The sequence below is a fragment of the Vicugna pacos genome, chromosome 4 (assembly GCF_048564905.1).
Source record: "Vicugna pacos chromosome 4, VicPac4, whole genome shotgun sequence".
In the NCBI taxonomy this organism is placed as follows: domain Eukaryota; kingdom Metazoa; phylum Chordata; class Mammalia; order Artiodactyla; family Camelidae; genus Vicugna; species Vicugna pacos.
The window spans coordinates 57,503,039-57,527,138 of NC_132990.1; the positions used below are offsets into that span (position 1 = coordinate 57,503,039).

A 24,100-nucleotide genomic window follows, 5' to 3' on the forward strand; every position below is an offset into this window, starting at 1 on the left:
TATCTCTTGCCTTTGGCATTTCTGCCAACCCCTGGCGATTCCTTGAACATGCCCTGTTTTCCTTATTCCCACCTTTTGTATTGTCAAGTCCATACAGTTCATTCTTTTCCCTAGAGCAACCTTCCCCATCTTATTATCCCCCATCTTCCTCCTCTTATCTTTTCGTCAACACAAAGTTCAAAAGTTCCCTTCTTCATTGACCTCTCTTGAGTTTCCTCTACCTATAAGTTAACACTACAACATGCGGCGTGTGCCTGCCCGTGCCAGGGATCAGGTCGGACCGCAGGGAAGCCTGAGTGGGTGGGACACACTGCCCTCCCGGAGCAGACGTGTAACGAGGGGACCGTAAGACTGCTGTGACAGAGGAGAGGACCGAACGCTGGGGAAAACGGAGGGGCTGGGCATAGGGTGGGGGCCAAAGAAAGCTCCCTGGAAGAGATGGAGGCTAAGCTGGAGTCTGAAGGCCACAGAGGATTTAGCCAGAAGGAGGAGAGAGGATGAGAAATACAGTAATTCAGACACAGCCCACAGCCCATACAGAGATGAAGGATTCTTTCCCCCACCGGGATAGCAATTCTCCTTTACTCACTAAGGAAGAGACAGCCTAGCTTAGGCCAAAGATCAACAAAGTATGGCCCAATACCTGTTTTGTTTTTTTTTTAATGGTTTGTGAGGTAGGAACAGTTTTATAGTTTTTAAATGGTTGAAAGAAATCAACGAAATATTTCATAACACATAAACATTCTATAAAATTCAAATTTCAGTGTCCATAAAGATAGTTTTATTGGCACATGGCCATGCTCATTTGTTTTCGTACCGTCTGTGGCTGCTTTTATGCTACGACGGCAGAGTTGAGTCGTTGCGACAGAGACCAGATGGCCCACGAAGTCGAAAATATTTATTATCTAGCCCTTTACAGAAAAAGTTTTTGACTCCTGGCGTGGGCTGTGGAATCAGACGGCCTGGGATCAAATCCTGAACCCTCTTCCTACCACTTATGGGACACTGGGGAAAATTCTTAACCTGTTTGTGTGTCTGTTTCCTCATTTGAGAATTAAAAATATGACTGTTATGAAAAACTGAGTTCACATGTTATTAAATATACAATATTTCAAATAGTGCCTTGCATGTAGTAAGCACTCAATAAATGTTGGTATTATCACCACTGTGGCTCCAGGACCTGGCAGCGGGCTTGGCACACTATTACTCAAAGGATATTTGTTGAAAGAATGAATGACTGAGTAAGTGAATGGAGGTTTTGCCTCATCTGATTCTCTGTAGCCTTTTAAAAAGGCGGGGACAGGAATCCTGGTCTTCAAATGCCTTATTCCACTTGCCTTTTCTCTTGCCAGCACCCCCAGAGCATCTGCTAGCAATCTGGACCTTGTGGCACTTTCCTCCTTGTGCTGTTAATTTTTAAATGAATTTTCAGGCCATGGATGATGGAAGGAAAAGCAGAGGGTGTGGGGAGGTAATCCATAAAGTATGGACAGTGGGGAGCCATAATTGTGGGGTGTATGCACAAGAGATCATGTTTCCAGAGAGTAGGGGGCCCCTAACATAAACAACTTCTACAAGCGAAAGAAAGGAAAGAACCATTTCTCAGACCCTCCTGTGAGTCCCACTGGGAAACGGTCCTCTCTACCATTTGGAGCTTATTCCGGCCTCCTAGGGAAGCCAGCACGGAAGACAGGGCCACGGAACGGAAGGGCAGCGTCGCTCGCTGGTGAGCTGTGTGCTTTTGTGCCTGCAAGGCTCTCCTGTGGTTTGGAAGAAGGCTCCCGTCCCTGGCGGGGCATCTGTCCTTTAAAAACCAGCCCAGAACGCTCTGAACACCTCCGGTGGAGCTCTGAACTCATCCTTCAGGGAACGTTTTATCTTCAAATTGACTGGAATCGCAGCGAGTCTGAGCTAAGCCTTTTGGGTCATCGAGTCCTGCTTCTAACTGGTTTTCTTTCCCACATTCACCCTAACATTAGTTCGGGAGCCCCACAAAGGACGAAGTCTGTGGATTCACATCTGCCTTCCCCGTATATTCTTAGAAGTTATTAGCACAGACCAGAAGAGTAGGTGCCACAGAGTGTGTGCTGAGTTGGAAAACACACGCACACAGCAGCTAAAGAATCCTTTCAATGTACTGAATTCCCAGAGGCTGAGCCCTGTCAAAAGAGAAACACCGCAGCCTATGGGCCGGCTGGTAATGTTACTGTGTTTACTTCCACTTCCCTTCCTTGTTTTCAGCCCCACAGCTTGTCCTGAGATGGGAAAGGATGCAGCGTGTGACTCTTACTCACTTACCTCCTGGTACATCAAGAACTGGAACCTCACTTCAATAGTAATTACTGTGATTACAGCTCCCTGTGGAACTCGTAGGGTGAGCTCCAAACACAATTCCTCAAGCTTGTCAAATCACTGCGTCGATTTGCTTATGAAAGGCAGTTCTAATCAAAAGGGGTAATTACAATATTAAGTACCAAGCCTTGGTGTGCAAACTCTTGAGTCATAAGACATTAAACTTAATTTAAGTCCACTGAAGGAGGCTGCAGTACAATGCACTCGGCTTTCTGAGTTGAAGCGAGCCCAAGCTGGAAACTTCACTCCAGGAAAGTGGACAAATTACTCGATCTATTAGCCACTCAACTATCACCTATCATAAAAGCCAGAGCACTGGCCTTAGGGAGCTGCTTCCTCTCTGAAGCCCCGACGCTTTAGGGGCTGCTGAGCAAGGCCCCACACTGCCTCACAAAGCTCTTAGCGGGCTGCTTAGTCTTTGGGGACTACAGGTTAGGCTCTGGGTGCGAAACCATTTATTTACTCATTCATTCATTCAATATATATTGAGATTCACCAGTATGCCCGTTCCTATGCTGGGCACTGTGGATGCTGAGATAAATAAGCAAACATGCTCTGGGTCTTCAAGAAACTGACCATTGATTTGGGAAGCTAGGCTCATAAACAGGCGATTAACCTACAATGTGAATGTGCTACAATTAAAAAAAAAATTAAACAAGAATAGAAAGAGGAATGCCCCAGCCTAACTTGAAGGAGTCAGATAAGGCTCTGAGAGGAGGTATCACCAGAGCTGATTTAGAAAGATGAGTGGCCATGAGAGGCTGCAGAGTGTCCCCGGCAGAGGGACCAGCACATCCAAGACATGACAGAGTGAAAGAGCATCACATATGTCAGGAAGCTATAAATCTACTTCACCATGATTTTGAAAAATAATATGTCCACATACATGTACGCGTACACAAGTGCCTGGACAGAGGCTGTGAAGAGGCCCAGGAGAGGGAAGCAGGCGCTAGTAACAGGGTGTCTTGTGGGTCATATTAGGGTCATCCAAGTCCCTCTCCCCAGAAAGAGGGTCGGGATCCAAGTGCTAGATTTTAAGGTATCTACACAAAAATATGGCGGCAATCAAGACAGACTCCACAAGCCCACGCCGAGACACAGATGGCACACGCAGACACAACCACCTCACCCCGTAAAGCCTGCAGGTGCTCCTGCTGGGGGTGGTATGGTCAAACACACACCGAAAATGACCCGAGTGCCCTCAGGGAGACACTCTCACCTCACTACCAAGTCTGATCTGGGGTGCATTAGCAACAAGGGAAGTTCTCCCATAAAATAAGGGCAGGGATCAGTCATCCTGGCTGATGGATGGCCTAGCGGACGAGTGCGCGGCACTGCTCATCAACACTTGCTTCCATTAAGAATTGAATCATCCTTCAATTTGGCTTCAGTGCTAAAAACAAAGACAGCACACATTTGAATTCATTTAGTTCAGCACTTGATTTTTGTTTTTTAAGAACATGAAACCAAAGATTTCAGGAGAAGGAGAAGAAAAGAAACATTACGTACTCTTGCTGTTCCATGCTCTTAATATATTTAAAAGCTAATTTTCAGAGTAACACTTATGGTGGAGAAGTGATTATTCCCATCTTAAAAAAGGAAGACATGGAGGCTCAGAGAGATTATACAGTTAGTCAAGGTGACCCAGATAGTAGATCAAGGACTGGAACCCAAGACAGTCTGACCCCCATACTTGGACTCTTGCTGTAATCTGCTCTCTCTATTGATGAGAATGAAGGAAGATAATTACATTATTTATTTATTAATTTCTCCTTCAGATATTTATTTGAAATAAACAAGCCTCTTAAAATTGGAAATAGTTAGCTACCATAGTAACCGTTCATTGAACATTTTGGATGCTCAAGCAAGAAACTCCAAAACTTTGGGGATGACATGTTTTTTCTCTATCTGAAATGTTTTTTTTTTTCTTTCTCATTTTCTTCTCTTATGCACACATTTCCTTAAGAAACACTGAAAACGTTCTCTCTGTTCCCTGCTAGGCAGTAATTCTCTTTTCTTGAAGGTCCCTCTTTCATGAAGTCACGGCAGTCAGAGCGCATTATATAAGAATCTCACACAGCGTGTAAACAAGAGAATTCCAAGTACCAGCACTTCGGGCAACAGCATAGAATCACAGGATTCTCAAGGTGAGAGACACCTAACAGATCATTTGTAGTTAACATCGTAGAATTTGAATACAGATAAAACCAGAACATCTGGTTGGAGTCCCTTAAGACTCTTAACAATATAATTCACTTTTAAAAATCAAATAAATCATTGAAGTAAATCATTCAGTATTTCATCAAATTAATAATTTATTTTCATTAAATAAATCAACCCTGGGCCTAACACAGGCTCCAAGAATTGCAGAATGGCAGGTAGGTGTCAATGTTGCCTTCCTTCCACCAGAACCCAAATGAGACATGTCTCATTTGAACCAGCCAACATGTCTGCCACTGGTCATAAGCCACACTGCTCACCACCTTAACTGATACACAGTGACATTCAGAAATGAGACCTGGCTGAGGAGGGTCTGGGCTGTGAAGGTCAAATTCATGAGTCTGATCTTCCCTTGATCCAATTAGCCTCACCATATCATTCTTTGCTAGATTGCAAAAGAGGGGCTAGAACGAAAAAAAGGACACTGTTGCACACACATCCATTCATCCACAGGAATAAACATTCATTCTGAGCTCAGGGGTCAATGACCAGGGTATCAGCCCTCAGCACAGGCCTCATGATCTGAGACAGAGATATGGACCACGTGGCCAGTCTTACAGGCTTGAGACTCCCAAAGTAAAACTTAGTAATCTTTTGCTTCTTCGATGTTAGGAACAATTGGAGATGCTTTTGGTTTGATCAGGTTGGAAGGATAAAAGTTTGTTTCTTTAAGCTCTTTGAATGATTAAATAATTACCCAGAAACCTCTTCTTTTTCACTTGAGACTTTCCCTTTGTTACTAAATGAACAATGACAATGACAATTACCTGTGGTGCTTTGCTGGTTCCTTCCTAATGTCATAAGCAACGCTAATCTCTGTTCCTATTTAGAGTCACTTCCAGTCCTAGCCAATGTTAAAATAAAAAAAAAAAACAACACTATGAGCTTTCATTTGCTTTTTCTCTATTTCAACTCATAGCGAGTTGGAATATGAGGAGAACATGTTCTGGCTCCTTCTGGCTCAAGTTTAAAAGCCTGACTAATAGAATTCCATCCTAGGAACAGACCTCCTTGGGAGGTTCCCGGAGAGGTTTGGCAACAAGGTTACACTGGGTCACATCGTCCGGACCTTTCTGATACCCGATTTCCTGAGAGTGGGATCTTGGCTTGGCCTGTCATTGCAGCCTTTAATGCACAGTGTGAAAAGAGCAGTGGGAAGTTAGTCAAGTGACAATGTTTCTAGACTCAGGTCTGCTGCAGTCACTAGCTCGGTGACCCTGGATAATTCACGTCCACTTTCTGGGCTTCCGTTTGCTTCCCTAAAGTCAGGGAGCTGTGCCTGACGGAAAACTCTCACAGACATAACATCACAGGTTTAACAATACGGCAAACATTTAATTGAGCACCTACTACGTTTGGGACCCTGGACTAACTGCCACCAATAAAAAGATAAATCATAAATGGTCTTATCCCCTGAGTTCTCCGGATCTAGAGGGAGGGGCAGATACAGGGAGTGTTGACACAACGTGGATGCTGTGTTAGAAAATTTATATAATCCATTATTCTATGGAATGCTTCCCTTCTAATCAACGGCACGGACCTAACGGCTTTTGAATCAGTGGAGTAAAAGTACAGGGTGTTCAGGATGGGAGTTCAAGTCAAAGCTCATGGAGAGACTGATTTACTAGGGGAGAGTTCTCAGTGCTGCTGTTTTTCTCTTCATGCGACAGTCTCCTGCGTAAAGGCAATGACAAGCTGCGGAGACAGAGCTCCACAAACAAGCCTGTTATTAATCATTATCACAATGATCTGCACCAACCTGCTGAGCCTTTTGATGTTTGCTCAACTCCAAGGATTAAGATGCAAATCTGGGTGTGATCTCTATCATCCCTGCATTAGGAACTGTGGTCCATTAATCTCAGGCTACAAATGACCAGAGGTAACCTCAAACGGACACACAGCATTTGGACTTCCACCCCGGTGGGGGGCTCTATGTACCACTCCTGCCCTCTGCCCTGGCTCCCACAAAAGCCTGGGGAGGGCTTTCTAGGTGGACTCCAGCCAGAATGGTGTACTTTTCCTCTATTTCAGAGTCATCAAAAATATTTACCTTGTGCTTCCCTTCAAGTCGAATCCCCAGTGGCCATGGGAACTTGCCAAATATGACACTTTCCAAGAAGAATATCTTCATAACAAAATCTGTAAAAGATGAAAGAAAAGAGGGGAGGTACACAAACATCAAAACTCCAGGCACGAACCCAAGATCTAAACACACGGCAAAAAGATGTCAGGAATTGCTTTCATGTTTTTGGAAAAGAGACCTGGGTTTGAATCTCAGTCCTGCTCCTGCTTCGTGTATGCCCCAACGGTGGGGCAAGTTGGGACCACAGGATTTAACAACAGGTAAATATCCAGGTTCGGTTAAGAGCTCTATGACCTGGCTCACATAATGTCTCTGTGCCGCCTCTGTGAAAGAAGAATATGAATATATTCATCCCCTATGGGGTGGTTGTGAGACGACAGCATTTCTGTAACCATTAAGTATAAACAGAAAGGAAAGTATCTCACAGGTGGGAGCTGTCTGTGAGCTCAGAGCGAACATAAAGGGAGCAAATGCATCATATTTATAAGCCTGTCATCTCTGCCCATCCTTCTGGCTCCCAGGAGGGTACAGTAGGGTTTCCCCCTTCCCAGCCTCTACCACCCAGCTTCACTTGCTCTGGGGATGTGACTGTGCTGATGGGCTGGTCTGGGGGAGAATGCCAAGCCTCATTTTGGGCTCCTCGGGGTGGGTGAAGATGTGAAGTAGCCAGATAGTGAACGCTCCAGCGGTCTTTCCCAGCGTAGATTCCTCGTCTTTTGCTCGTCTAGATCAAAGTATTTGTATATCTCTACTGCTTCGCCGTTAAAAACTTCCCTGACCGCCCTGGCTCTCCTTTGGACCAAACATCAGTCAGTGGCCAGAGGGTATCAGTGATTTTGCAAAGACTCCTGGAATTGTCACCCTTGTACCTCCCCCTGCCCTCCACCCCCGCCCAGTGATGTTTTCTCATGTCAGGACCTTGTTTTTGAGGCAAGCTATAGACAGTTCAGAAACACACCACCAGGACAAAACAACCCTAAAACGGCAAAGAGAGTAGCAGCCAACATGGTTTGATGAGAAAATGATAGGAAAACATAAAGGCTACACAAAGTAAAACTTGAAGGCATGTTCCACCTCGTTCATGTATAAGGAAGAGTTCTGTGACGTGTCGAGTGTCTGTGCAGACAGCTGTCGGGGCGGATGCTATATCACTGTGATGTAGGTCGATTTAGTCTCGTATTTCGATAGTCTGAATGAATATGCTGCTTGGGAAAACCTTGGAATTCTAATGGACAACCTGATCGTAAGTTGTCTAAGAATTAATTGAAAAAGATAACTCAGTTTAGATAAGCAAAAGGCATACCCCCAAGAAATTCTCTGTCTGCCTCTATGCCACTGTTTTCCCAGGCTGAGCAGAATGCCTGATACAAAGTGGGTACTCCGCGAATTAAGAATTTATCTCATTCTGTCAGTTTATTTAGGGCAATTTCTAAGGATCCTTCACATTACTTTTATTCCTCTTCTACCACTAAGCACATTTAAACGTCTTTTTTTGTGTGTGTGATTATTTCTGACAGAGCAACACCATAGCTCACTTTTGAGAGAATACGGACTATGCAAACTACGTTACGCTTGGTGGTTCCTTTAAGACAACCAAGGATGTATTCTGGCAGGCCTGTTCCTTTAAAGGATGTCTCCCTTTAAGGCTCCCAGTACACACAGAGTGCGCGTGTGAACATATGCTCAGGTCCCCATGTTTTATGGGAACGACACTGAATCATTTTGCAACAAAAGAAAGGCTGTGGATTCTTTTTGGAGGTGTGGCAGAGTGGCAGGATCTGGGCAAACCAGTCCAATGGGTGCACCTCTGAGCGGCCAATGGCCTAATGTGGAAGAAACCAGAATGAACTGTGATTACGGAAGGTCCTAGGCATTCCTCCCCGTGATCCTGGGATGCTGTATTCTTCACGACACACGTAAGGAGGTTCCTAGCCAATCAATGACGTGTTGCTCACCAGACTGAGAGCTACTCACACCTCCTCACTTAGATTCTCCTGGCCAACGAGCCCTTTACGGAGCTTCCAGCCCAGAAGTTTTGGGTCTTCTTTCCAAGGAGCCCTAGGGTTTCCAAAAGCTGGCTTTGTGTCAACTGCAAGGGGAGAGATAGAAACTTCTCAAGTTCTTGAAGTCCCTGCTTCATCTACGACAGTTCTGATTTTGTTCACTTTCCTATCTTGGGATGCTTCTCATGATTTATTTTAAGAAAAGAGTACTTCTGCTTTAAAAAATGCTTGAAAACAATTTCCTTTTCTTTTTAACATAGACAAACTTGGTCCAAGAGATGAAAAGTGAAACCACTCCATTCAAGGTTGCCGAAGATTTCCATGCTGCCAAATCTAATTCTCTTCCTCATTGACCTCTTGGCAGCATTTGACTCAGTTTACCACTCCCTCCATTTTGAAACGCTTGCCTCTCTGGCTTCCATGACAACACGCTCTTTTCGAGTTTGTCCTTTGATACTGGCTGCTTCCTCTGGGTCTAATTTGCGGGCCCCCAGAACTCCAATTCAAAGCGCTGTTCTTTCCAGGGCTCCGCTGTGGGCCTGTATCTCTTCTTCAACTACTTGGTCCCCCTGGGTGATCACACCTCCTCCCATAGCTTTAAATGCGGTCTGAATGCCCCTACTCGCCTATCTGCAGCGGACCTCTCCCGCTGAACTCAAGCCTTGTGTATCCAACTTTCTGTCTGCTGCACTTGGATATCTGCTGGGCATCCCAAACTTAACATTTTGAAGACAAGTCTTGACTCTCTCACCTCCAGTCTATACCTTATCCATCTGGCCGACCCAGTAACTGCAGCCTTCCACGTCACCTTGTATATGGACTAGAGTAGGATTCCTGGCTGTGGAATGTGTGGCCAACAGAATTGCCTCAAACACTCTGGGCAAAAACTTAGGAACCATCCTTGATTCTTCTCTCTCTCTTGCCCCTACATTCAGCTGATCGGTATCAGGACTCCGGTTCATCAAATTCTTCTCCACAGACACCGTCTGACGTCACACTATTTGTTTCTCAGCTGCATTAATGGAATAGCCTCTTAACCAGCCTCATTGCCTGTTCTCCTGCCTCCGCTTCCCTCATAATCCATTCTCTCTACAACAACAGAATTTTCTAAAAGTGTAAATCAAATCACATTACTCTCCTGTTCAAAACCTGCCAGTTACCACCCCGGCTGCACTTAGCATACAGTCCACATTCTTTCCTCCCGCCTGCAGGGCCCCTGCCTTCCTCAGTGACCTCAGCTGGTACAACGCTTACCCTCACTTCCCAAGTTCCAGCCACACAGGCTTTCTTCTGACACCTGGAGTACTCCAAGCTCAGTCTGACGTTGGACCTTTATAGTAGCTGTCACTTCTGCCTGGAATGTTCTTGCCTTAAGTCTCAAGCTCAAGTCTAAATGTTATTGTTGACTTTCAGAGAAGACTTCTTTGACTTGCTGTTCACGTGTAGCCTCCCCAGACGCCTTCTAACATGTTTCTTTTCAATCCTAGCACTTACAACTCTCCGGTTCTGCTTTATTCATTCTTTCTCTCTTGTTTATTGTTGAATGCACTTACTCCCTCCAATCAAGGCCCATGAGAATTGGAACCTTGCCTGTCTTGTGCAATAATTTCTCCCCAGCCCCTGGAACAGTGCCAGGCACATGATTGATATTCAGCAAGACTGTATGAAGTAAATGAATGAAGGTGACTTGTCCAAGGACACACAGCCCTGGCAGAACCAGAATTCTGATCAGGCCTCCAGACTCCCACTTTAGGGAAGGACTCATGAGATTAAGCTTCAGCCGTCTCTGTTCAGGATAGTGTTTTATGGATTTATGTAATGTTTTCCTTTCCATGGAGCAAAAGAAAGAAATAAAGTTCCTTGAGTTGTAATCTCTGGAGTCATGAGGATATTTTACTGCCTAGAAAATAATCAACGTATTCAATAAACATTTACTGAAGGGCTATTACCTAGAACTGTTTGGCACTAAAATTATAAGCATGAATAAGACACAGTCCCCACCCTCTTTTCTGGAGAGGGAGAAAGACATCTAAATAGATGATGACAATATTAAAATTTTAGTGGACATAATAATATTGGCTAATACTTACTGAGCACTTATTATGCACAGGGCACTCTTCTGAGGGTTTCAAGGGCTTAAAGCAGTTACCTGTCATAGCAGTCCGATGCAGCATTTACTATTATTATTCCCTTTGTTTTGCAGCTGAGGAAATTGAGGCATAGGTTAGGTAACTGGCCCCAGGTCAGAGAACAAGCATGTGTAGAGGCTGTTACTCTACAATGGGGCGCGTCCTGTTGGTCACTATGCTATCCCGCCTCTCTCGGAGAGCTGTGTGGGAAGTGACATAGAATATGGGGAATGAGTGCCCCCATCCTGGTGGCCAGGGAGATTCAGTGAAGGCTTTACTGTGGAAATAACATTTGAGCTTGGAGCTTGAAAGACGAGAGGGGCTTGCCCCCAGGGAGGCGTTGTGGGAGCATGCAAGGCAAAGAGAACAGCTTGTGCAAAGCCACTGAGTTGTGAAAGGGCCCTTTGTCTCGGAAACTTTGCGAAGTTCAGTGCGACCGGCACATTGTGAGTAGCAGGGAAGGGATGGGAAGTAAAAGTGGAGAGAGGTGCAGGGGCCAGGATGCTGGGTTTCTTCTATTGAAGGTTATGGAGAATGAGTTTCCCACCCAATGGGAGCAAGTGGAGACTTCTAAGCCAGCAATTTATACACTCTAAGCTCGCTCTACAAATGCCACAGCCTTCATGCAGAGGGTGGACAGGAGAAGGGGAAAAAGCAGTAGAGAGACTATTTAGGAAGTTCTTGCCGTGGACCAGACAGGAGATGCAGAGGGACTGCAGGGCATCGTGGCCCCCATCTCCTGCAGGTGAGCAAGGTGTGCCTGATGCTGCACGTGGAGGCAGAGGAAGAGCAGCTGCTTGGGATAAGCTAAGCGTGTTTGCCTAAGGCGTGTCTGGGCCATTTCTCCAGCGACCAGGGAGGTCAGCAAAGTCTCGCTGGCCCTCGGCTCAGCTGCCCCACCCTCTGACTCCAGCCAGCTGTTGCAAGGGCTCAGGGACAGAGCCTTTTCAGCACTGCTGTGGCCTCGGGCCTTGTTAGGAAAAGCCTTGTCTTCTTGGTAATGCCTGTGCCTCAGCCCAGTGCATAAGTGATGTCAATGCATTTTTCTCCTGCCTGTCTGTCACTGCTCTTTCACAACAGGGTTTAAACACATGCTGAGGTCATATGAGAATGGGTTAACGTGTTTGGTGCATTAGTATCATTTTGTCATTCCTGTTATTGGTCAGAGGGGATGAGTTGTTCTGGTATTTAGACAGGAAAGCATGAGATTTCCATTCTCTCTCTCTTCAGCTGATGCACGGAAATGATCAGAGAAGAAAATCAGTTTCAACCAATCGGTCCTTCCATTACCTTCCCTCACCTCTCCTCACCTGAGCATTTCCCAGAAGCGTACCAACATCCCAATTGCTCTCACAGTAAAAACATCTCAGATACTATCTGGGACTTTAAGGGATGAATAGCGGAAGGTGATTTGCTCCCAGTATCCCTCGCTGATTTTAAAGAAATTATATTTTTTATCCCGTAAGCACCCGGAAGATTAGATATGAGTTTTACTTCAACTCCTGATCCCAACGCCTAAAAATATAGAAGTTGCTATTCAAACAGTGATCACCACTAAATCTCTGTCATTGATTTGGTTGTTTTTGTGTTTCAGTACCTTGTGATTTTATCTACATAACACATGCTTGTAAATACCTGCAGTTGCTTTTAGACTTGGAGAGCTTTTACCAGCCTGGGGACTCCGCTGACCTTACCACATTAGGACAGGATGTGAGCTGCGATGTTGGAGGATTCCAGTACACTGAAAGACTGTCGCAGCAGATACATGTGTAAGGATTGTGGTTAGAATCGTTTAGGGCAGAACTTTTTAAAAGTGTGTTTGACACCCAAGTTATAGGAGTCCTTTTAAGGAGAAAAAAATTCCACTCTATACTGACTTTGAGATGTGGTAGGGATCCTTTTGCCTTGGAGATTAATAATACAACAAAGAAACTGTGTTTTGTCCAATTTTGTTTAAACATAGCATTTGCTTATGCTTATAGTGACCACAGAAACCTGGGTGTGTGTGTGTGTGTGTAAAACGATACAAGAAATTTGTAACGAATGACTTTCTGATGTTTGACTAAAAAATGTGAGGTCCAAGACCACAACCAGTATTCTGTCCTATGTATGGATTTTCCACTCAGGTTCTATTAACATTAGCTCTTCTCTTACAGATCTTTCCAAGCTTGGGGTGGTTGGTTTTAAGCCCATTTTCATGACCTTTTGCAATCTCGGATCTCCCGTACTGGGTACCATATCTGTGGGGAGAATGCTCTAGGTCTTCTCCTATCTCTTGTTCACTTCCCACTCGCCAGTTAACCGGAGTCCACCATCAGCAGGTCTCCCTAACACTGCTCTCTCAGCCATAACTAAGAAACTCAAATGCCAAAGATTTTTCTCACGTGCTTTTACCCTTTCTGAGCCAGTTGACAATTATTTCAAAATAACTTCGCTGCGGGAATGCCGACTTGGGCAAGCTTTCAGGATGTTAAACCACGAAGGTGCTGTATTCCCAGTATCTCAGCCACCCCTTCTGTGCCTCTGTAGCTCCCGCTTTCTTTCTTCTTCATCCAAATCATAAATGAGCTACTGCCTCATTGACTACGCACTTTACCTGTTTCGTCTCATTTGACCTTCACGGTGGAGACTGGGAGGAGTAGCCCCATTTTGCTGTCGAGAAACCAAGATTCAGGGAGTTCAAGATACCTGGCTAAGGGCACAGAGTTAGTAAGAGGCCGGATAAGAAACGGTGTTCGGATTTGTCAAACTCCCAGTTCTGTATCGATTTCTGTACTCCTGTATCTCAAACTTGGGTAAGGGGACCCCTGGATGAGGGCATAGGTAACAGGCATGGAGAATCTCCAAGACTCTCCATACTACTTCAACGTGCTGGGGAGAAAGTAAATATTTTAAAATATTTTCACGTAAAATGAACTAGTTCATAATATGGGCCAGAATACATATTTTCAAAAGAATTTTTAAGATGGAACTGGAGCTGCAGTGAAATGTTGTGCTTTCTGAGGTAGCTTTGAGCCAAGCTCCCAGATTCCCAAGGATGTCAGTTTGTTCTCATATACCATTACAGTGACACCATGGGAAAGAAACTTGGCTTATACCTGGCTACTCCCCATTGCAAAAAACATTATGTAAGGTTCTAAGCTCAGTTCTTGTCTAATATTTTTCTACACTTTTTTGCAGTGGTTTCATCCATTCACATAGTCCTATCCATGGCTTCCAATCTCTCTTTTGATATATGCCATTGATCTGTTTATTCATTCATTCATGAGAACTTGACTGCCCATCTGTCAGTAACCTACAGGGCGTCTCTAGCTTCATGTATGTCTAGAAACATGTAACAAAACATTCAAAAATAAAATTCCTTATGCATCCCTCCCAACATGTTCCTTCTCAGTGAATTTTACTGCTGTTTTTCCGATCCTTCATACTTGAAACGTGAAAATTCCCTTGGATTCCATGTTTGCCTTCATCCTGATCTTTGTAGAGCTGAAAACATCAACTGTTCAGTTGTCACCCTCCTTTTCCTTTGTGGCTGTCTTGGGTCAGTCCCTTATTGGTCCTTGCTGGATCGGTGGTTCTCAGATGGGCAATTTTGCCTCCCAGGGAACAGTTGACAATGTTGTCGCAACTGGCACCTAGTGGTAGAGGCCAGTGGTGCTGCTAAACACCCTACCATGTATGGGACAGGCCCCCTCAACACCACGTCCCCAAAGTCAAAAGTGTTGTGGCTGAGAAACGCTGGCCTGGTCCATGGGAAATCTTGTTCACTGGGTTCATCCTCTCTGCTTCTGCTTCACCCTCTATCCAGCAGCCAGATTAAGGTTTCTAAAGCATGTCTCTTCTGAGGTCATCCCACTGTTGGAAACTTCAATGGTTCCTACCAAATCTCTAATACTGTCATTTGAGATTCTCCAAAATAGTTCTAGTCTTAGTTCCCACTCCCTCCCTTCATGTCACACCATCACACCACACGTCTTACGTCAGGCTTCCTGGCAGGTGGTGTCCTCTACCCTTGATGCCTTTATTTTTCTCCTCCTTGCCCTCAGCCCTCCTATCACTGTCTATCCAAATCCTGCCCCTCCTTCCAGCCTGACCTCAAAGGCTACTTGCTTTCTAAAGCCTTTCCCGATTCCCCCGAATGGTGTTAACTCCTCCCAGCTCTTCTCTCTGTGGGATGCTGCCATCAACGAGTTGTATTCCCCTGAGGACAGCAACTGTAGCCGGCTGCTTACACCCAGATCCACGCAACGCTGAGTCTCACTTGTCATGTTTCAGGGAGAATTAGGAGGGACGTGAAAGGAAGTGGGCATTCACACAGAGAAGGGCAGAGAGGGATGTGCGGGAGCACAGGTGGTCTGATCACAGTGCTGAGAACCAGTGGCTCAGTTTCATCCACTTCTTGAACCCTGTCTTCCATTGCGGGATCACTGCCGCTGCCTCAAGTCACTCTCCCTCCCTCCCCCCTTTCTTTCTTCCCTCCTACCTTCTCTCACTTCCTTCCTTTCCTTTAGAACATTCGTTCTCAAAGAGAGGAGCAGTGAAAAACGATTAATTTACAGAAAAAAAAAAAAGAAGAAGGAACAGTGAGATTACTATCAAAGGAACAAAAGTTAATTCTTAGACTATGAAAACAAATCTCAGCTATTACAATGGACTGTGGCCTTCCAAAGCTCAGCCTTACCCAAGGAAATCTTATTCACTTCTCTTGTTAGGCTTAATTCACTTTTTAATTAATGTTTTTTCTCTGTAGGGGAGGTAGCAACCTTTTTTTTTTGAAGTTGAGAAACTGTTTTAGAATGAGGTTAAGGTTATATGTATACACATATTTACCTATTTTTAAAACCCACAGAAAAAAATTTTAAAGGCTCTAGTCTTTTGTTTGTAAATAATTAGAGGAAATATGAAGCTCTGAAACTTTGGCTATGATTCACCTCATATGTTACTTTCTCCATTTTGTCAATGAGGAAAATGTATTCATTCATCAAAATCTCAGTGGAGTGCCTACTAATTCATAGGATTTTCAAGGTTTAAGAGCACTAATTCGAGTAAAGCGCTCAGGAGCAAGACTGGCACACGCGAGGCACGCAGTAATGCAGCGGTTAGCATCACCATCATGGGTGCTATGATTATAGGGTTCACCGCGTCCCAGGCTCTGTGCTGAGGTGCCGGGGAGTAACATGGCGGTCAGGAAAACAGACATCGTCTCCACCCTAATGTGGCTCACACTCTAGTGGGTGAGACAGAAAATCACCCTAGGATGTGTAATTGCAAACTGTGGTGAGTGCAGGGAGCAGTAAGAGCATATAACAGGAGGAACTGATTTAGTGGTGGGAGGAGAGGGCAGGAGGAACGAGGAAGGATCCCGAGGGCAATGATAATGAACTGAGATCTGAAGAATGAGTTGAGTTAAGTGGGTGAATTAAGATCCGCAAAGTGCTCCCCTGGGAAGGACGAAAGTATACGAAGCAGAAGGGAGCATGGAGTGGTTGAAAGGCAGAAACACCAGGGTGTCTGGAGCCTAGAAAACAAGATGAAAAGTGGCTCAGGATGAGTCTGCAGAGGTAGACTGGGCACGGTAGACCACAATAGATTAGTTTGATCCTAAGATAAATTGGAAGCTGTTGAAGGATTTTAAGTCAAGGAGTGATGTGCTATGAGTCAGGCTGTGGTGGCGAAGATGGATTGAGAGAGGATGAATGGCGAAAATGGAAGGGGGGTGATCAGTTAAGAGTTCTTGCAATAGTTCAGGTCTAAAGCGATAGTGGTGAAGATGGAAGCAGGCATTTGAAAATATTTAGAAGGCAGAAGCAGTAAGGATGGATTCCATGTGGAGAGAGAATGAGAGGGAGGTGTCAAAGACGGCCCCTGGGAGTCTGGCTTGGGGAACCTCATGGATGATGGTAACATGTCCGAGGGCAACTAGTAAGCAAACAGCAGAGCCAGGCCTACCATCCAAGTTTAGGCCAACGTCCTATAACATCACAGCTAGTTCCCAGTGGCTGGGGTTGATTTATTTCTGCTTTGGTGCTTTGTTGAAACATTGTACACTTGGATACGGACCTCACAAAAAAGTTCCTCCAAAGTTGGAAGGGTCTAACAAACTTGGACTTGGATTTAGTGAATTAAAATTCCTGTACCATGGGCAGGCCACTCAGTTTTGCTGAGCTGGCATCTCATTCTGTTCAAATAGTTAAAGTACCCACTTCAAAAAGTAGTTTTGGTGTTGGGGGTAGAAAAGATGGAGCCGGTCCACAGTGGACCAAGTTCATCTGGACTTGGAGTCCTGGGCACCACATTCCATCCTGCGTCTCAAGTCACAGTCACGTCTTTTTCTTTATAGGCTGTTTCCGTGACATGTGGGCCAAGAGGGACTCTGGGCTGGGTCTTTTTGCTCTGGTGTCCCAGGTGAAGTCAGCTGCAATTTCCTACACGTTCGAGGCTCAGGAAATGGGTGGTGACAAAACCTACCCCCCCGAGTCTGTCCCTCCCCATCAGCAGGTGGGCCACTAGAGTACCCTCTATGTTTGAGGTCTGGAATAAAAATGGTAAGTTAGAAGCCTAAGGCAGATGATCTCAAAGTTGATGGTACATAAAAGTCACCTGTCATGGCTTTTAAAATACAGATTCCTGAGTCCCACCACCCTGGATATTCTAGCATGACAGCCGAGGAATCTGCATTTGCATAAGCTCCCAAGGGTGAATCTAAGGCTGGTCATGTAAGTGCTTCACTGAAACACTAGCCTGGGAGGTTGTCAGTTTGGCTGAGATTCTTTGAGGGAAGAAACAGTGTCTGGGTCACTAACCCAGGGCCCAACAGGGTGCTAAGTAAACATTTGGGTTAAGCTGAATAAACACTCAATTTTGTCAGATTGAATTACTGTGTTGTGGCCCTATTTGCCTTCCCACCCATTCCAAGTCAACTGTGGATGAATCGGCTACAATTTTAGGAACCCTGGATTTTTAAGAGAGGGGTGAGGCTCAGGAAAATGTGTGTGCGCGTATATGTGTGTGATAAGAGGAGCTGTAGAAATCCAAAGTTACTACCAAGCAGGTTAGAAGGGTTTGGGATGCTCACTCTTAAGGACCTGCTGTTGATGGGACTCCATTTCATTCACTGAAGATTGCTATGAAGATACGTAATTAAAAGTAAGCTCATGGATAAATTTGGGAGTGTGAGATTTACAAATGTTGGCCACTATATACAAAAATAGATTTTAAAAAAGGTTTCTTTTGTGTAGTACAGGGAACCTATGTTCAATACCTTGTAATAAACTTTAATGGAAAAAATATGACAATGAATATATGTATGAATATGCATAACTGGGACATTGTGCTGTGCACCAGAGATTGACACATTGTGATTGACTGCACTTCAATTAAAAAAAAAGGTAAATTCAGCGAGCAGCCCCAGGCTGAACAAAGCACATGGCTCACCCCTGAGGCATCATCCCCCTCCTCCCTGGGGCCAGGTGGCCAAATTCCAGGGGTCCCCTGTGCCCTGAAGGCAGCTCCCTCAGGGCTGTCCAGGGCTTGACCACATAGGGTTTCACTCCCTGCACTGTGCCGTCTCATCCGCAGCGGCTCATCCATGCATTTCCTCCCCTCCCTCCTGCCAGTACTGAAATCTTCCATTGATACTGAGAGTCAGATGCACCAAGGGCTGGAGCAGAACATCCCTCTAAGCACAGCCCCCGACCGGCTTTCCTGTATAACTCACAAATCATACACTTGGTAGACACAGGATTTCAAAATACCATGAACAAGAGGATGTACTTACAGGAAACTCAGGGCGATGACTAAGAAGACCTTGGAAAGGACAAGGAAAAGAACGCTAAGGGGCTGGTGTTCTCCTTCATGCTAACCAAGCTACCCTCTAAGGGTGACCTCATCACCTACCTCTTTATTCCCATAATCATTCTTCCACTTCCTTCTCCCAGACTGGTTCCTGCTTTCTGAAGGGAGCTGGTTCTGCCTGTGACCTTTGATTGAGCATGGAGTCAATGCTGGCTTATAGAAGGCCACCACATGTAGGAGGAAACTGGGAGCGGACAGAACCAGCTTTGAATCCTGGATCCCTCACATGAGTGACTATGGATGAAGTCTTCCTCCCTAATAAGCGCCTGTGATGTGCTCTATGCCTTCCAGGTGCGGGATGAACATCTGGGCAAGGAGAAGAGTTTAGAACTGACTCTGTGTCTCTGAGGGGTTGGAGGCCTGTCTTTTTATTAAGAGGAGACCCTGGGAGCAGGGTGTAGACTAGGTGCTGCCTTAAAGGAGTTGTTTGCTAAGTTTTGTTTTAGCACCAGAGTTTCTGCTCTCCTTTTTAAAAATCTGAGTTTTAAATAAAAATGTGTTTCTTTTACTCAGTTGTATTCTATAACTTTACAACATACCCCCTGTTGTACCTGTGAAAGCTCTTTCTAGAGACCTCTGTTGGGTGGGCAACTCACATGTTCGTGGAAAGCCACGTAATGCAGTTTACAGAGCAAGTCAGTGAGTCCTGGCCTGGACTGAAGGGACCCCAGTGGTAACAGCCTTTCCTAAGATGATGTTTCCCCTTGCATTCTGAGAGAGACTTGGTTCCCCAAACTGAAAGTCACTCAGCAGAAATCTCCTGGTTTTTTCACTTGTGGTCAGTATCTGGATGAATATAAAGCCGTTCAGAGAGGCCATTAGAGAGAAGCAAGGACAAGTTCATTGGCACTGGCAGCTCTTCTTGGAAGCAAAGTTCACTCCCCGCCATCCCCGCCAAACTTCCTTGTCTGAATCCAGCCCCCGCTCAGAACACGCCCTCCCCTCTGTAATGTGCTTGAGAACATGAGTGCTTTAGGAAGGGAATGACCAGTCTCCCAAAGGTCCAGAGGTTCTGTTTGCCAGAGAGGTTGGACTGAAGAACATTCTGGGCTCCACCCAACCCTATATGAGTAAGAAATGCATTTTCATGCAAGACAAAGGGAAGGCATCTTATCAGACAGGATTTTACTGGCTAGGAGTGAACCAATGATTTAATTCAGACAGTGTGAACTGAGGAAAGAAACAACTAGTCTGTCAGCCGGTGAACCCCCTTTCTAACACTCCAGCGCCCGCTATACCATCCAAACATCCAGATTCCTACGTGCACTCAAGCTGGGCCTAGACCATGAGTCATTTATTGAGAGCTACCATTACCTTCTGCTATGTGAGGCACACACACACAAATGAGAAAACATATTAATACCTTAGACTGGTATCAACGTCTAGGACATAGTGACTGTTTAAAAGAGCTATTATTGTTTTTGTTGTTGTTTATTATTGCTGTTATTTTTAGTTGCCTTTGTTCTTGGACAGGTTTTCTGCCTCACACCAGTAGTGTTTGACATTGTTCATTATTGCCTTCTGAGACCTCGCTAATCCATAACTTCGGTGTTTTTATAAATATATATATATCTCTATCTATCTATCATCTATCTATTTATCTATCTATCGATCGATCTATCTATCTATCTATCTAATCTCCCATGTATTATTCCAGTCTCTTCTCTGGTTTCACTATAACCTAGTCTGGATTATAGCAGAAACTTCTTTAATCTCTCTTCTTCAAGTCAGTGAGCCCCTTGAGGGCAGGGGCCAAGGTCAATAGGCTTTCGTGTGCTCAAAGTCGGAGAGGGGTTCCATAACTACTTGCTGAGTGCATATGTGACCAATGAATGGCTAAGTGAATGAATGAGCTAGCATGCTAGTCTTTCCATCACTAGCCTTTCTGTTTCTGGCTAGTCATGCCCAATGCAAGTAGCTATCTCCCGAAAATTCCGTCTTTATCCTGTTACTCCCTTACTCAAAAATAGAAGTGGCTCTCCCTTACCCTTCAAGCCAGCTTTCAAGCCATCTCCATCCTGTTATCTCACTCTGTGCAATGCCCTGTCCAATGCCACCTCCTACTCTTGTGAGCATAAACCCTAGTCTGGAGGTTGGACTCCTCTCAGGTGCTGAATTTCTGTATATTCATTCTTTCCAGATCCTTGCTTATGACTTTCTCACCTTTCTCTCTGAATATCCAAATCTGACCCATCATCCAATGCCCGCATCCCAGACCTTAGCAACAATACAGACGCCCCTTCTCAGAACTTTCCACACCCACGCTGCCTCTGCTTGGCTCCTTGTCAAATTCTGCCCTGTATTACTCTCTGACAGTCAGTTTACAAGGCCTTGAGGTTAAGAGCCATGCCTTATGTTTCTCTGGATGTGGACCATCGTTAGAGAGTCTTGTCAAAGTGAACTAAATGCAACATGAATTTTACAAAAGCAAATTCTCTGAAATATAAAGCTAAGTTTGGCCTTTCTTGTTTCCATCTAATCACCAAATTTACTACTTTAAATATAGAGTGGATCCAAGTCAGTTCTTTGGGTTCTGCAGTATATCTTGCATAACATGTAGGTCCTGATAATGGTGACAGCCGTGGTAGCAGTTAATATATTTGAGTACTTACTATTCTGTGTGCAAGGCCCTGCACCAAGTATTTTAATATTTTAATTTAATCATCAAAATCCTATGAAGTAAGTTCTATTACCCTACTTTACAGATGAGGAGACAAATCAAGACTTCAGACATCATCAAGCCCCGACTTGTTTTCATGCCCAAGATCCTGGAGATACAGGGACGAGTCAGGCACTGTCTCTGCTCTAAAGAGTTCAGAGATCAGGAGGAAGCAGGAAAATGAATAATTACAATTCAGTTTAATAAGTGCTATATCAGAATTAGTATTTGCCTTCCTTTATCAAATTTAAGTGGTGACCAACCCTCTCCAATGTCCAAACAATACCTTAAAGATTTTAATATCAGCATGTGACTTCTACAGCCCTCCCCCTAACAATCTATAATCCCAGTTTAGTGGTGAGAAAACTCTAATAGAAGCAAATTCTAATAGAAGGATGTTCTAGAATATACCTGACCAGCACTCCTCTACATTATCAAGGTCATCAAAACAAGGAAAGTCCGTGGGACTGTCACAGCCAAGAGGAGCTAAGGAGACAGATGACAAAATGTGACATGGATATGGTGTCCTGGGTGGGGTCCTGGGATAGAAAAAGGCTATCACATAAAACCTAAGGGAATTTGAATAAAAGGTGGACTTTGGTTAATAATTATGTGCCAGTGTTAGTTAATTAACTATAACAAATACACCATTCTAATAAAAGATGTTAACAATGGAAACCGACTATGGGGTCTGTGCGAGCTCTTTGTACTAGAGTCCCAATTTTTCTGTCGATCTAAAACTGTTCTAAAATATAAAGTCTACTAAAAAAAAAAAGGTATCGTTTACCCTTAAAATAAGGGTTGTGAGTGATGGTCAGGATAATGAGGCTAGGAAGGCAAGGAGGCAAAGGAGTCCGTTTGTGGTGAGAGGTAAAGAAGGGAAGATGGCGGGCTTGGTTTTGGAGAGACTGCCTGGGAGAGTCTGGTGGGAAGCCCCGATGTCCAAGAGGCAGCGGAAGAATTAATCTGAAGTCTAGAGGAGTGGAAGAGGAAGATCTGGGTTGAAGACACACACTGGGGAGTGTGCACAGAGGTGGTAGTTGAAGCACTGGATATTCTAAACACCATTCTGGAGATGAGCAGCCAGCGACTCTGTTATTACCGTGTGATGGATGAGCCGGCAGAGGCTGGGGAGAGCCAGTGTGATTATAACTACCCAGCAGCTGGAGCGTTCATCCCCGGGGGGAGCCCAGTCAGCCTTGTGGGCGACCCAGATGCTGTGCTTTCCTTATTCTAGAAGGCATCTCCCGAGATAAACGCTGGATACGATCATTCTGCAGGTGAGTGAGTTGATCTAGCCTCAACCGCACAGGCAGGGATCCCACAACAAAATGCATCCATGTTATTTGATACATTGGCTTTTCTTTAAAACAGAAACATTTAAATTCTTTCTTCCTTTGTAGGTTCAGAGTAATTATGTTAGATGAAACTATTTTGATAACCATCTTTCTTGAGGACACAGCACCTCAGGAGTTTTAAAACCTAAGTTAATTAGATATCTGATGTTAACAAAAGCTTCCATTAAAAAAAAAAATCCTCAGGAGCTGCACCCCCCAGACTCCCGCTGTAGCAGAGGAATCAATGCTAAGTACAGTTTTCATCATCCGGCTGGCACTCTGTATAGTTAATCATAGACGTCTGCGGCCTCTGGGATGGAGAAGGCACACCCCAACTCTTACCCCCAGAATGAAAGACCCGTCATCATGATAAGATCCATGTTTTTCATGTGACAGTCCCAGTGAGCTGGGTCTTAGGTACACTAAGATATTAACTTCGTTGCGTATTCAAGCAATGTCTAGTTTGTAGGAAAAGGCCATTTCTCGGGAATACAAGGGGCGATAGTCTTAGTTAATTTTAAGGTAAGGATCCCAGAGAGCCTGAAAAGCTGAGTAGAATTATCTGGAAGTGGGGCAAAATGACCAGGCTCCTAGAAATGTTCCTAGCATAAATTCTCGAAAATGTAAAGTCTCCTGACTATGATCAAATGAAGTTTAGAAAAGACAGCTATAACCTGTGTAAATCCTCCCACCCCACCCCGAACACGCAGGCATGAACAAGCGGACGCACGCACATGCGTGCATGCACACGCCTTTGACTTCCAAGCTGAGCAAGGCAAGAGCCATTTCATCAACTTTCTTTAGTTCAGAGAAAGAAAGAGTTGGTAGCGGGAAGGGCTGCAGCTTTGGCTCCTGGCAAAAGGCAAAGAGTGGGATCAGGGGCCACGGGCAGCCTGTGTTTGAGCACCTGCTCCGTCTCTCCCAGGCTCTGTAATCCCAAGCATGTTGCCTGGCTCCTCTGAGTCTCAGGTTCCTTCTGTGAGAAATGGGGATAAAGATGCTCATCTCCATTTAGTTAATACACACCGAATGTCTTCCAAGTGTCAGGTACTGTGCTGGGGATATGGTGGTGAGCGAGAAAAACACAATTGCCCCACTGGGAGACAGGCGCTCTTCAGGAAGGCTGCCGTGAGTATCCAGGGATTCAGGGTTCTGAGCCTGCTTGTGACTCGGTGCCTGGTCGCTGAGTACACAATGTGACTGTGCTTCTCTCCCACCTCAAGATGAGCAGTGGAACTTGAGTTAAAGGACAGTTGAACTAAAGGACATTTAGCAGCATCAAGCTTAGGACCAAAAGGTATTCATTTACGGAGCCTCAAAAGATTTTAATAGTAAATACACTGAAAATCCAATGGGCTTTACAGTCATAAAGAGGTGGCCCCCAAATCTTTGCCTGGGCCCTCACTACCTGTCCGACACTGTGCAATACCTACAATCTCTTTGAGGCTAAATTTCGTCATTCA

At 44.9% G+C, this 24,100-nt stretch overlaps 1 long non-coding RNA gene across 5 annotated transcripts in view; it reads right to left on the reverse strand.

Moving 5' to 3' along the window:
- Window positions 1–24,100, reverse strand: part of LOC140696123 (uncharacterized) — a 673,002-nt gene that overhangs the window by 6,666 nt on the left and 642,236 nt on the right. For all 5 annotated transcript variants that reach the window (XR_012072172.1, XR_012072170.1, XR_012072174.1 and 2 more), the window contains one exon: window positions 6,623–6,711. This is a non-coding gene — a long non-coding RNA (uncharacterized lncRNA). The remainder of the gene's footprint in view (window positions 1–6,622; window positions 6,712–24,100) is intronic.